Here is a 13459-nt window from a genome sequence, read left to right as displayed (position 1 = left end):
ATGTATGCACCTACCAACAGAACATCAAAATACACAAAGCAAAATCTGATAGAATCACAAGGATAAATAGACAAATCCACTATGACTGTTGGAGACTCCAACACTCTTCTGACCCAGCATATTAGTGGGGACATAGTTGAACTGAGAAGCACCACTGATCAACTTGATTTAATTGACATTCATAGAATATTTCATCCAACAATAGTTCAATGCATATTCTTCTCAAGTTTTCCTGAGACTCAGCAAGACAGACCACATTTTGGCCCATAAAACACAGCTTAACAAATTTTTTAAAATAGAAATCAGACAGAGTATGTTCCCAGACCACAACAAAGTTAAAAATAAAATGCAGAAAAGTAGCTGGAAAATCCCAAATGACTTTGAGATGGAATAACACACTTTTAAATAACACATGGGTTAAAGAAAAAGACTCCAGAAAAGTTAAAGCCAACTAAATGAAAATTAAAATACAACAAATTAAAGGACATCCCGTAAAAGACCTGATTAGTATTCTTCAAAACTGCCAAGGTCATTGAAAACAAGAAATGTCTGAAAAACCACCACATCCAACAGGAGCTAAATATAATGTGGGATCCTAGGACATTGGTTAACAACAGAGAAAATCTGAGTAAAGTACAGATTTTAGGTAACAATACTGTATCAACATGGGTTAGTTAGTAGTAATAAATGGACCACATTAATGTATATGGTTAAAAATAAAGGAATTGGAATGTGGGATATATGGGTCCTCTTTGTATCTGTGATTTTCCTGTAAAACTAAAACTGCCCTAAGATTTTAAAAGTTTATTTAATAAAAATGTACAATCAGAATCTGCGTTACACAGTGAATAAAGTGCTTTGAGGGAAATTTATAGCTATTAGTGTATATATTACAAAAGAAAAAAATCTAAATTCAGCAAGTTACTTTCAACCTTAGGAAACTGGAGAGAGCAGAGTAATTAAAACTCAAACAGGAAAAAAATAATAAAAATTAGAGCAGATCAATTAAGTCAAAGAGTAGAAATCAGCAGAGAAAAATCAATGAAACCAAAAATAGATTCTTTTAAAAAAATCAATAAAATTGAAAACCCTTAGCTAGTCTAACCAAGAAAATAAAGGAGAGGACATCAATTATTAATATCAGAAACAAAAGAGGATCCATCATCCCTGATCTCATGGATGTTAAAAAGAAAATAAAAGAATCCTACGAACAAGTTTATGCCCACAAATTTGATAACTTAAATTCAATAGACCAATTAATTCCTCGACAGACACAAACTACCAAAACATCCATAAGGAGAAATAGATCATCTGAATGGTTTATATCTATTGAGAAAATTGAATAAATAGTTAATTCATGTTACAAAAAAAAAAAAAGCAGGAAACAAAAAACACAGCACCAGTCCAATTGTTTCACTGGTAAATTCTGTCAAACATTTAAGAAAGAAATTATACTGGGGCCCCTGGGTGGCTCAGAGGTTGAGTGTCTGCCTTCGGCTCAGGGCGTGATCCTGGGGTCCTGGGATCGAGTCCCGCGTTGGGCTCCCTGCATGGAGCCTGCTTCTCCCTCTGCCTGTGTCTCTGCCTCTCTCTCTCTGTGTCTCTCATGAATAAATAAAATCTTTAAAAAAAATTGCCAATTCTTCACATCCCTACCAGAAATTAGAAGCAGAGGAAATATTTCCAACCCATTCCATGAGGTCCGCGTGACCTTGATATCAACACCAGCCAGACAGTATGAGAAAGGAAAGCTACAGACCAGTGTCTCTCACGAGTGTAGACGCGACCCTCCCCTGGACCTGGTCAATGCAACAGCACATCGCGCTCCAACCTTCAGCCTCCATTTCCCCGCCTCCCCGGCTGATGGAGCAGGGGACAGCCCACCTGGCATGGTGTTGCTGCCATCTGGCAGATGGGGCCTCCAGCAGACCCCGGGGCCCTTGTTGGAGCAGCGGCCTGGGACACGGGGAGCACATCTGCCCTCAAACAGCGGTCTCCGTCGCTGGCGTAGCTGAGCGTGGGCCTGGCTCTGGTGGTCACCCCAGGTGTCAGCTGTGGCTTCAGCACCCCAGCCGGGACGGGCTCCCCAGGAATGCCCGGGGCCCCAGCAGGACCTAGACGGGGCCTTCTGTGATCTGCTCTGCTCAGGCAGCATCAGCGGAGCCACCAAGTCTGGTCCCCATCATCCCTGTGCACCTGCTGGTACCTGTTCCCAGTCCCCAGCCCTGGACGTGCAGCCGGCAGCTTTGAGAGCCTCCACACCGTTTGCACGCTCCTGAGGACAAAGCATCTCCAGCTTACACGACACCCACTGGGAGGGATCGTCCTGGGCACCCGGTGTCGCCCCCACATTCCCCTCCTGGAGCCCCCCACCCCACGGCCCGGCGTTGGTGCTCCCTCTGCAGACACCGCACTTAGGGCTGATCTTGCTTGTGCACTTATTTACTAGCTTGTTGTCTGTGGTTAGACGCACACACCCACACACACACCACAGCACATATGGTGCACACAGCACACCACGCACGTGAACATAAGCTCCTGCTTGCAGGGGGCTTTGCTCATCTTGCACACTCGTGTTGACTCCACGCCCAGCTCAGCACCTGGACAAAGAAGGAATGAATGATGAGTGAGTGAATGAATGAGGTGGGAGGCACCCCTGTCTGCAGGGAGGGGTGTAGGGTTTGCAGCCAGCTGGACCTGTGTCCAAATCCTGGCTCCATAATTTAGCAGCTGCATTGACAGGGACAAGGCCGCCATCGGAGATTTGTGTGCGGAGCAGGGGGAGAGACACCTGCCACTCCTGTGACCCCGCGGGTGCAGATGCCATCAAGGCAAACCAGCCGCTCCGTCCGACTGTCATCACGTGATGGAGGAAGTCCCCTGGTCTGTCCTAACCTGAAATGCCACCAAGAAATAAAGTGTTCCCCGCCACCTTGCTGACCACTGAGAGCGTTTGGAAAGACCCGGAATACCCAGCCATGGGGGGACGGGGCACCCAGGTCATAAACACGTTCACAAAGAGTTGAGCCCAAAGACACACTTCGTGTGTGGCCGCCCTTCTGTTGTGGGAAAGCGCTGGGCCAGGCAGTGACCAAGGCTCCGTCTGCGCAGTAGGGACCCCGGGCTCCTGTTCCTGCTCAGCCCGACTCCAGGGTGCTGGATCGCTGGGCAGCTCTCCCCCAGTAGGACTCCACGTGGTGGGGGTTCCACAGCTGCTGGAGGGAGCAGGGGACACGGTCTGTGGGGCACTCAGAATAGGGCCTGGCCCGCGGCCCCATCAGCTCTTCCAGTTTAGAGTTTGGAGACAAAGGAAAGGTCCAGAAGGAAACAGAAAAAAAAAGGGGGGGGGAAGAAGAAAAAAGAAAAGAAAGAAGAAAGAAAGAAAGAAAGAAAGAAAGAAAGAAAGAAAGAAAGAAAGAAAGAAAGAAAGAAAGAAAGAAAGAAAGAAAGAAAGAAAGAAAGAACAAAAAAAGAAACCTGGAAAAAAAAAGAAAAAGGTAGTAATAGCTTTTGCTTGAGTGACTGGATTAGGATTATTTTCTTTTCACTCTTCTCTGTTTTCTATAGTGTGCATGTAATGCTTTTGGAGGGAAAAATACCACTTAAATGGAAGTGAAGTGCCCCGGAGCTGGTGGCCGGCCGGGCGGGCGGGCGGGCGGGCAGGGGGTGCAGGCGCCTGCTGAGAACATCCTTCCTCTTGAGACAAATCCACTTGGAACCACTTCATCCCCGCGTAGAGCGGATTGCAGCTGAGACCAGCCGGAGGACGCGCCAGTTCCTGCAACACCTTTCTGGAACACGCCGCCCGCCCGGCGCTGCTCGGCAGCCTGGGGAAGACAGGCAAGCGGCTGGCTCGCTGGCTCAGGCTCTGAATCTCTTTGTTAGTTGAAGCCAAAAAAGATTGTCTTCCCCAGACATTGTTCTAATCAAGCTCCTGGAGGGTTGGGGGGGGGGCTCTCCAGGTGCAGAGCCTGGGACTCCCTCATGGGGGTCACCCAAGTCCACCCGGCATGTCCCTCCCGCGGCTCCACAGATGCACAGACGGGACCCCGACAGCCTCTCCAGTCGGAGAGCCAGGGCCCCGGGAGGGCAGAGGCGTCCTCTGGCCGCGAGCTGCTGGCCGGCCCGGGGGGCCTGTGCCCAAGGGGCTGCTGGGCAAGTGTTTTCAGTGCCCTATGCCTTCGGATGCAATTTTCTGACACTGAGTCACGAAAGATTCGGCGCCCTTCGTAGGTGCCAGCCTCGGAGAAAGACACCGTGGACTATTTTTAAATGTGCAAGACAGGGCCCTTCCTTTGAGGAGCTGGTGGTGGTCATCCACGGATGTGCGTGAGAAGCGAGACACCGCCCCGTATCACGAAGGCCCCTCCATGGGCCGGCCTGAGGCTACCCCGGCCTGACCCCTCCGCTCAGCCCAGGAGCACTCGCTGGGTGCTTGTCTGCACCGGCTTTGGGCACAAAGCAGGCCACGAGTGTCCCCAGCCCCGCTGGCTAAGCATTTGGCACCCGTGCGAAGCCACAGAGCTAGTGAGTACGGAGACCCGAGGCGGGGAGGGCTGCCCGCCAGCAAGGAAGGGGTCGGAGCACCGTAGGACTTAGCTCGATGTCACAGAGGGGACAGTTGTAGTGGGCTGGACACGGTGCAGATGGGAGGTGAGTGGGCACAGCCCCAGCTGCCTCACGTCCTCCACGCCCTGCCCGACCCCGTCAGGATAGGCCTGATGTCCAGAGCCCTCAGGAGCCCACGCGCCACCCCCTGTCCCCCCGGAATCCAGGAAGGGACTTCTGGAGGCTGAAGCCCCTGAAGTGTCCCAGCGTGGACTCACCCGGGGAAGCCAGCAGGGCTCCTGCCGTCACCGCCGCACCCAGCACCTGCGGCCTCAGAGCGGGGCGCGTGCACTGCTGCCCAGGACTCGCTGAGCTGGGGAGCACAGGTCCACAGAGGGGACGGAGCACCATCGGGGCTTGCACACAGGGTGTCAGCGAAGTCACAAGCGGTCAGAGACACACGTGGATGGCATGATACGATTGGCGCTGACGTAGGGGACCTGGGGAGTGGCGGAGGCATGCCCGTGTACGTCAGCACGATGGGAGGGCTGAAGACCACCCCCGCTCAGGCTGCGGGGCCGGGCGAGGCCGGTGAGGGTGCAGGGCCAGCGTCCCTGGTTCTAACTATTTGCGTTTATTTTCACAAACAGGGACCCGAACTGCAAGACTAGCGACGGCGACCCCGTGTTAAAGCCACACAGTGTTGCCCGGCAGCTTATCGGCCATGGAGACTGGACATTTCCTACACCCCAGGCCAGAAGGTTCTGCAGGCTGCTCCTCGGGCTCCAGCAGACCCAGGGCAGGGCGCAGGTGCTGCGTGTGCCCCGGGCGTGCACTGCACGGATAGCGGGTAAGCCGGAAGTCTGTGACGCAGGGGCTGGACGGTGAGGGGCTCACGTGGCAGACGGGGACGCAGAGACGTCGGGGACCGCGGTTCCTCCTCACGAAGCACAGTTCCTCGGCAGGAAGGTGCTGGCTCTTGGCCCGAGGCTCTCGTGTGCATGACTCCACGGCAGAGCAGGGGCGGGCGGGGGTTCGAGAAAGCAGAGGCCGGGACGCGAGCTCCCGGGGCCCCCTGGCCCGACCTGCGGACGTGGGACACGGGAGTGGGAAGTCGTGGCACAGCCACCCGGCCGCAGGCGTGGCAGAGGGACAAGTGCCTGGGAGGCAGACGGGGACAGCGCTGAAGCCCTCCTGACCCCGACGGGAGACAACGGTGCTGCGTCCCCATGAGCGCACCTCCCTGGTCCGCACCGGGTCCGGCCGGCTTCGGGCTCCCGCCCCACAGGCCCCACACACAGGCCCCCGGCTCCGCCCCGAGGAGGGCCCCGCGCGTGCAGCCCTCACGGTCGCCCTGGAGGAGACCCTGCCCCCGCCCGGCCGAGCAGACACGGGGGGCGGCCGCAGGCCCGGGAGGAGGGACAGGTGTCCGAGTCCAGAAAGCACCTGCGGGCAGATCTGGGCGAGCACCGCCCAGGGCCTCGGAGTCCTGGCGCCCTCCTGAGTGGCCGGTCCCGATGCTGTGTCGTGGGTCAGGAGGTGGCGCCGGGGCCAGCGCAGGTGCGGCAAAGGGCGAGCGGCAAGGGCGTGAGCCCCGGGGGGTCCTTCCCTAGGAACCTGCCGACCACCTACCTCGGGGCCACACAGAATCGGGGCCAGCGCCCCACAGCTGCTGCCAGGAGCCCAGCATGAGGCACGTGCCTGGAACCCTCCCCGGTCACCCGGCCAAGCCCACGGAGAGGCCAGCTCCCTCCCTGACACCTCGTCTGCATCCTCCTCGAGCACCCGCGATGGCATTCAGAGCCTACAGCCACCCCCGTTCCTCTCCGTGTCTCCCTGTGTCCTCCCCGTATCTCTCTGTCTCTCTGTGTCCTCCCCGTGTCTCTCAGTGTCTCCCTGTGTCTCTCTGTGTCTCTCTGTGTCCTCCCCATGGCCTCCCGGTGTCCTCCCTGTGTCTCCCCGTGTCTCCCCGTGTCCTCCCCGTATCTCTCAGTGTCCCCCTGTGTCTCTCTGTGTCTCCCCGTGTCTCCCTGTGTCTCTCAGTGTCTCCCTGTGTCTCTGTCTCTCCGTGTCCTCCCCATGTCCTCCCCATGTCTCCCTGTGTCTCCCCATATCTCTTAGTGTCTCCTCGTGTCTCTCTGTGTCTCTCCATGTCCTCCCCATGTCTCCCTGTGTGTCTCTGTGTTTGCCTGTGTCCTCCCCGTGTCTCCCCGTATCTCTCAGTGTCTCCCTGTGCCCAGCAGGGCCGCCGGATGGAGGCGAGTGGGGACAGGTCACAGACACAGGCCACGGCCAGGCCGCAGCCTAAAGGGAGTCGGAGCCGCACACCCCTCACCAGAGCAGCACACGGTCTCTGCCCCCCAGTTCTGAGAGCTTCCCGGTCCCCGTGGAAACAGAGGGACCCCCAGACGCGTGTTCATAGAGCGACACCCTCCTCCCGGGGTGTCCGCGTTAAACGGACGATCATTCTCGAGAAACTGAGAGACCGTCCTGCTGGTGGATTTCTGCAGCCACGGCGCAGGCAGCCCTTTTGTGGATACACGGTTAGGAACTGTTTTTCCATAAATTAGCACAAGAGAAAAACCCATAAAATTTGTCAGGAGGCTTCAGAATTGTGCTATTTTCACAGAGTACACATTGGGGCGTGCGGGGAGCCATATGGCATCTCAGGGCTGGGAAGGCGGGCGGCCCACAGACCCTGCCCTCAGCCCCGCGGCGCCGCCCGCAGAGGGACTGGCGGTCATCGCTCACCACGCGGTCCAGCATCGCTGGGGTCCCACCTGCTCCTCCCAGCTGTAGGGAACATTAGATAATGGAACAGACACCACAGCGCGAGTGTTAACTAGGTGCCAGGTGCCGGGCGAGGTCCCCACGCGTGTCCCCGGTGCAGGCAGCAGGTGCATCATGACCTCTTGGGCTGGACAAGCCCAGTGGGGGCAGCAGCTGGGAGTGTCCCTGACAGTCAGGGGACAGACACCAATGGGATCAGTGCCAGTGGTGACCTGCGCCCCCGACCTCCCCCGACCGCTTCTCTCTGCAGCCATGAAGGGTAGGCACGTGCCCATCTGGGGCTGGTAAGCCACGCACAGAGGAGTGGGACCCGGTGCTCGCGGGACACCTGCTCCATCCCGACGGCCAGCTTGACTCCCAGGCAGACCCCTGAGGTTGGGAACATCATTACCACGTTCCGCACAATTGAGTGCTAAAGCTCAGAGAGGTTAGGTCACCTGCCCAGGGTCACATGGCTCGTGGGTGGCAGAGTGGATCCATAGCCACTGCGTCCCAGCAGGCCGGCTGGGTTGCACGGTCCACTCGATTCCTCGCTGGCCTGCAGGCTGCGGCCTCCTACGAGGGCAGGCTTCTCCAGGGTCCCCGGCTCATCGAACAGACTCTCAGCGGAGGGATGAAGGACAGAGGGAAGGCCACTCGCCGTGTTGTGCTGGGTTCCCAAGGACTGTGCCAGACAACAGGGGCTCCAGTGACCCCACCCTCAGTCCAGGATGAAGGTTGGAGGGGATAGGAGGAGGGGAGAGGAGAGGGGAGGGCAGCAGGGGTGGGGAGGAGGGAGAGGAGGGAGAGGAGGGAGAGGGAGGAGGGGAGGAGGGGAGGGAGGAGGGAGGGAAGAGTAGGGGAGAAAGTTGGAAGGAGGGGGAAGAGAAGGAGGAAGAAAGGCAGAGGGGGGAGGAGGGGGAAAGGAGGAGGGTGAAGGGAGGAGGGAGGGTGCAGGGAGGAGGGAGGGAGGGGGCAAGGGGGAAGGGGTAGGAGGAGGGAGGTGACAGAGAGAGGAGGGAAAACAGAGAGGAGGAGGGAGGAGAAGGAAGGAGAGAGGGGAGGAGGGGAGAGGAGGGAAGGAGGGGAGGAGGGAGGGAGGGGAGGAGGAAGAAAGAGGAGGAGGGAAGGGGTGTTTCCAGAGGACCCGTTCCCATACATGTAGCTTCCCGGGCCCCTTCTGGAGCGTGATCTCCAGCCCCGCAGCTGACGGCGCGCAGGGTCCCCGAGCCCCCGGAGCCCCTGAGCCCCCCAAGCCCCCCTAGCACAAAGGCTCTGCCCCCCCACCCCGCAACCTCGCTCCTCACCTGTGCACGTCCAGGGGCTCGCGGCCATCGGGCCCACCCCACCCGGCCGCCGCGGCCGCCCCTCCATCCAGGCCCGGGCCCCTCGGCCCACGGGAGGGAGTGCGCCGCCGGCGAGCACAGGAGCTGGCGGGTGTCGGCCCGGCCGGCCTCCGCCCGCCCCTGGGTGTCTGCTGGAGGAATGAGCAATCCCGGATGAGAACTTGACAGTGGAATTTGAAATGATGTTTCCTCACAAATGAATTCTAAAATAAACACTGGAGCCGGCGTACATTTCCTGCGCCCCGCTTCTCCGCAGCCCAGATTCACTGACGGTCTTGTCGGTTATAAATTGCAGCCTGCATTCCTCATATCAAAATGCACAGCTAGTGATATTTAACTCTAAAGAAATATATCCTCCGGCAATGAATACAGTCAGAAATTACTCACTGAATTTAACCAAGGGGAGAACGATGCCGTCGAGATGTACTGCATAAATTCAGAAATGTGGGACAATGGCCGTCATTTATTAACATTTTATCTCCTCCTGGGAATGTTTGACCTTGCTTCAGCAGTTTTATTGGGAGCAAAAGCTCTGGAAGCTCCCATGTCCCCTTTTCGGAAAGCAACCTGTGCCGTTCAAAGTAGTGGAAACCACCCAAGTTGTCTTGTTCATTCCTGATGTTTTCGTTAACCTGGAAGTGGTGGGGGGGAGCAAAGCCCTCTCCCCTAAAAAAAAAAAAAAAAAAAAAAAAAAAAAAAAAAGCGGCCTTTGGATGCACCGTGTGGAAATTCAGGTCCTTTAAACATGCTTCAGTTCATAAAGGGAAATGAAAGCAATTTAATTGTGATAGGCAGGGTTTGTGGCAAGAGCCGGGCCCCCCCGAGGATGGCCGGTTGGAGGCAGAGAGTGGGGGGCCGTGCACCAGGCGGGCACGGCCAGATTGAAGCTGGTCGTTCCTGCCAGGGCCGCACGCGAACACGGGTGCTGCGAGGTGCCAAGGGCAGCGCACCAGGCTCTCAGACACGTGGAGGGACGGCGGTGGCTCCTGGCCTCTGCTGCCAGCTGTCTAGGGCAGAGGCAATGTAGGTGGGCAGCCGGTGGCCAGGAGGTAAGCATCACATTTCAGGGGGTGTGCAATGTGCCAAGATGGGGACCACGGCGGTGCCCCGGGCACTCAGTCCATCCTTCGCCCACCCCCTGCTTCACACACACACCTGCCCGGAGGTCCTCTCAGCCCACCTCCTCCCTAGTGTGCACAAGTGCACGGGGCATGGGGAGGCAGCCCAAGGGGTTGGGGACCTGATGGGGACCACAGGGCCCTTCATCCCCATAATTTGCTGAGGTGAAGATGGGGGACGCACTCGGCCACTGTAGACTTTCACCCCACATCCCAACATCCTGAACACGGCGGACGAGAGTTCATCAGGCAGGTGCTGAGTGCCCAGCAGGTCCCGCGATGGCTTGAGGTGCTGCGCCCACCACCCAGACCCCCTGCCCCAGACACACTGCAGGGAGGGGCAAATGCAGCTCCTCTGTTTCTACATCGAGTGACCACACAGGTTTTGCAAATGTAATATTCGCTTATGGTAAAGAACTAGAGCTACTCCAAACGTATGAAGAAGAAAGCACACGGGGGCACCTGGGTGGCTCAGTGGTTGAGCGTCTGCCTTCGACTCAGGTCATGATCCCGGGGTCCTGGGATCAAGTCCCACATCGAGCTCCCTGCAGGGAGCCTGCTTCTCCCTCGGCCTGTGTCTCTGCCTCTCTGTGTGTCTCTCATGAATAAATAAATGAAATCTTAAAAAAAAAAAAAAAAGAAGAAGAAGAAAGCAACCAATCACTGCAAACCCTTTCACCCAGAAACACCAGGCGGGGATAAAAACTCCAGATGGCTCTTGATAGAGAGACAGGAGATGCAGAGACGGAGACGAGCAGACAGGCAGCTATGGGATGGAAATAACCATACCTCCCAAGATGAGGGTCCTGATGGCATCGGCAGCAAGATCGTGATTTTCCTTTACTTCCCTTAAAAGGATAAGAGAGAAGAGAAGAGGGATTGAAGAAACCGCTGAACTTAGCTGTTCCTTGACCACCGGCATTATTATCCTGTTACCTCCAAGAAGAAGGAAAACAAGCACATTGAAACCTTAGGTGGACCTTGTTCCTTTTCCCTCTGCACATTTTCGTTTGCACATTTTCACTTCATGCTGTACCCATGGCCCCTCACAGGGGGCCACCCTGTCCTCACCTCCAGCTCCCCTGACGTTTCTTCAACCCTGCCTTTCATTCTTGCAGAGGTCGATGTTGTTCCAAGACAATAGTTCATGCAGTAGTTTTTGTTTCGTGATAATTTTTAAAGGGCTGTGTGTTCACTTCCTGTCCCTGGACCTCCCCCCACTTCCTGCCCACTCCCACCCCCACCCTGCCACCCCCGTCTCCAGAACCATGTTATTCAACTGGACTCTCTAGCAGGTGTTTTATCCATGTCTCCTTCCAGGGCTCCCGTGTTGGGGAGGTCATGGAGGGATTGGACACAGGGAGACAATTTAGCTGGGTATAATAGTTCCGCTCGATGCATCTTCCCCCGGGGATGACTGATTCATGTCTGTGGGCCCCTCCCCTGGGCTCTCAGGGAGGCTATCCTTGAATGTTAATGGATCAGCAAAACTTCAGTGCACGGGCTCCCCTTCTGCCCCGAGTCCACGTTGTACATCTGCTTCGTTAAACAAAAATATGTGAAAAGGAGCATTCTGAATGCAAGATAAAGAAGGAACCAATGTCCTTGGTTCCCATGAGATTAAAGTCATGCAATCCTGCATATCCTACAAACTTAAAGGCCTGCAACCTTCTAATAATCTGTAACTTTTTATGTAAAAACTGTGCATGACCTTCACCAGACGCCCCCTTCCCAGAGCAGTCTTCTTCACGAAGACTCTGTATCCAGACAGCCATCCTGACTTGGGCTGGAATAAAATGCTTCCCTTGTTTCAGGAATTCTGAAAGCTCTGTTCATTTTGTGTCCAAATAACTGACATCCGTTCTCCTGGGTTGGTAGACCCTGAGTTGAATTGGGTGTCTTCATTTTCCTTCTTTTGATTTGCCCAAATTATGTATTTTTTTCTGATTATATATATTTTTTTCAAGAAGCCGTCCTTGGTCACCTGTTCCCTGTGTTCATTCGTGCTTGAGCACAGCTGACTCTCATATTTCTATTTCAAAGAAAAACATAAATATAAAATTCTGTATGTAAATGATAACACGCTCAGGTCACAGTGAGTCCCCTGGAGATGCCACAGGCACGCAGATCCCAGTGTCTGACTCCCTGAAGGCAGAGACCTGGGTTCTGCGCTTCACCCACCGTGCTGGGGCCTGGTACTTGTGTCTGGTAGGTGACAGCGCTGTTCCGTTCCTGCCGGCACATCCAGAGAATTATCTTGTCATGTCTCTAAAGCCCAATAACCTAATCGAGATTCATCTCGAGCTGTTTCTGTGTCAGATTTTCGGATAACGCTGTCCACTCACTCAGCCCTGGGGGGCTTCATCTCCCTGGCGTTCCATGCCAGTGCCCGGTGCGCTTGCCTCAGCCTCTGTTCCAGGGCCCCCGGTTCATCAGATGTCTTCCGTGGCTAGCACCGATGGCCTCATTATCCTGCCTGCATCTTCCCCACGTGCTGCTCTGATGATCTGGAGCTCTGCCTTATGCCGGTAATTCCAGGGAAGCCAGCCTCGCCCGTCCTTGTCACTTCTGATTTATCTCCTGGGTCTCTGTGAGTGTTGTGTTCCTCGCCATGCCCTCGGCCTTCCCTCCTGGATGCAGCTTCCCTGTTTGCTCTCATTGTTCTTAGGAATCTTTTCCCAAATGATCACGAAATGCACCCCGTGCTTAGGACGCCCGGATGGCTCAGCTGTTGAGCATCTGCCTTGGGCTCAAGTCGTGATCCCAGGATCCCGGGATCAAGTCCCACATCGGGCTTCCAGCAGGGAGTCTGCTTCTCCCTCTGCCTGTGTCTCTCCCTCTCTCTGTGTCTCCATGAATAAGTAAATAAAGTCTTAAAAAATAAAATAAAATAATTCTGCCCCATGCTAAGGTTCTCTATGGAGCGGAGCTGCAGAACTGTCCCTGGCTGCAGATCTAGCTCCCCTGCAGGGTCTCCACATGCTCTTCCTTGCTGCTCCCGCTCTTGCTCAGGAGGGGAGGGACACCTGTCCACCGCCCTTTACACCTTAAGAGCAAGTGCCTTCCCTTGAGCTCCACCTGAGGCCTGCGGCTGCCGGGCCCACTCCATCAGAGCTGGGCTGTGGTTTTGTAAGACCTGGTGGTCCTCTGGGATGGTCTGCTCTTAATGGTGCTTCTCACCAGGCACTGTGTCCCATCCAGGCCTGGGGATGCCCTCAGGCTAAGGTCACTCTGTCCATCCAGACAATCAAGGTCCCAATGTTCGCTTCCCAACAACAGCTTATAAACAAAACATTAAGGTAAAAAGAGCCACTCGGATGACCCATTAGAGAGCCCCTCCCTGCCACGGCCACACCGTGAGGACTCCTTCCAGCCTCCTCTCTCGGGCCTCCTCACCCCATGGACTTTGCTCCACAGACCATCACACCACACAACACCCTACATCTGAATTTGGTCAGTTATGGTCTCCTCGATCCCAGCTGCAACCTGCAGGCAGTAGCTTTTGTCTCCATGGGCTGCTCTGTGCCCGTCCCCGGGGGCTGCAGCTATCTGAGCCACAGGTGGGATATCTCAGCTGGGACCCATAGAAAGTCCTTCCCAAAGGGGCTCCTAGTGGCTGTGCATCCACAGCCACCCCACCACTGGTTGCCTGCTGAGATGCTGTGCAGGTGTCTCCCC

The 13459-nt window shown here is 55.6% G+C and overlaps 2 long non-coding RNA genes across 3 annotated transcripts; one reads left to right on the top strand and one right to left on the bottom strand.

The window, feature by feature from the left end:
* Positions 1-1546: 1546 nt before the first annotated feature.
* On the bottom strand, positions 1547-9108 carry LOC119873602. 2 transcript variants are annotated; one of them, XR_005365472.1, is made up of 3 exons: positions 8625-9108; positions 4827-5633; positions 1547-2600 (listed from the first exon to the last, which is right to left on the bottom strand). It is a non-coding gene; the product is annotated as an uncharacterized LOC119873602 (long non-coding RNA). The 2 variants fall into 2 exon arrangements; XR_005365471.1 differs by lacking the exon at positions 1547-2600 and adding an exon at positions 3697-3827.
* On the top strand, positions 7209-12593 carry LOC119873601. The gene is made up of 3 exons (XR_005365470.1): positions 7209-8054; positions 9568-9712; positions 10638-12593. It is a non-coding gene; the product is annotated as an uncharacterized LOC119873601 (long non-coding RNA).
* The last annotated feature ends 866 nt before the right edge of the window (positions 12594-13459 follow it).

The sequence above is a fragment of the Canis lupus genome, chromosome 10 (assembly GCF_011100685.1).
Source record: "Canis lupus familiaris isolate Mischka breed German Shepherd chromosome 10, alternate assembly UU_Cfam_GSD_1.0, whole genome shotgun sequence".
Classification (NCBI taxonomy): Eukaryota; Metazoa; Chordata; class Mammalia; order Carnivora; family Canidae; genus Canis; species Canis lupus.
The sequence above is the reverse complement of the archived record's forward strand: the minus strand, read 5'-3'. Positions and strand labels throughout refer to the sequence as shown.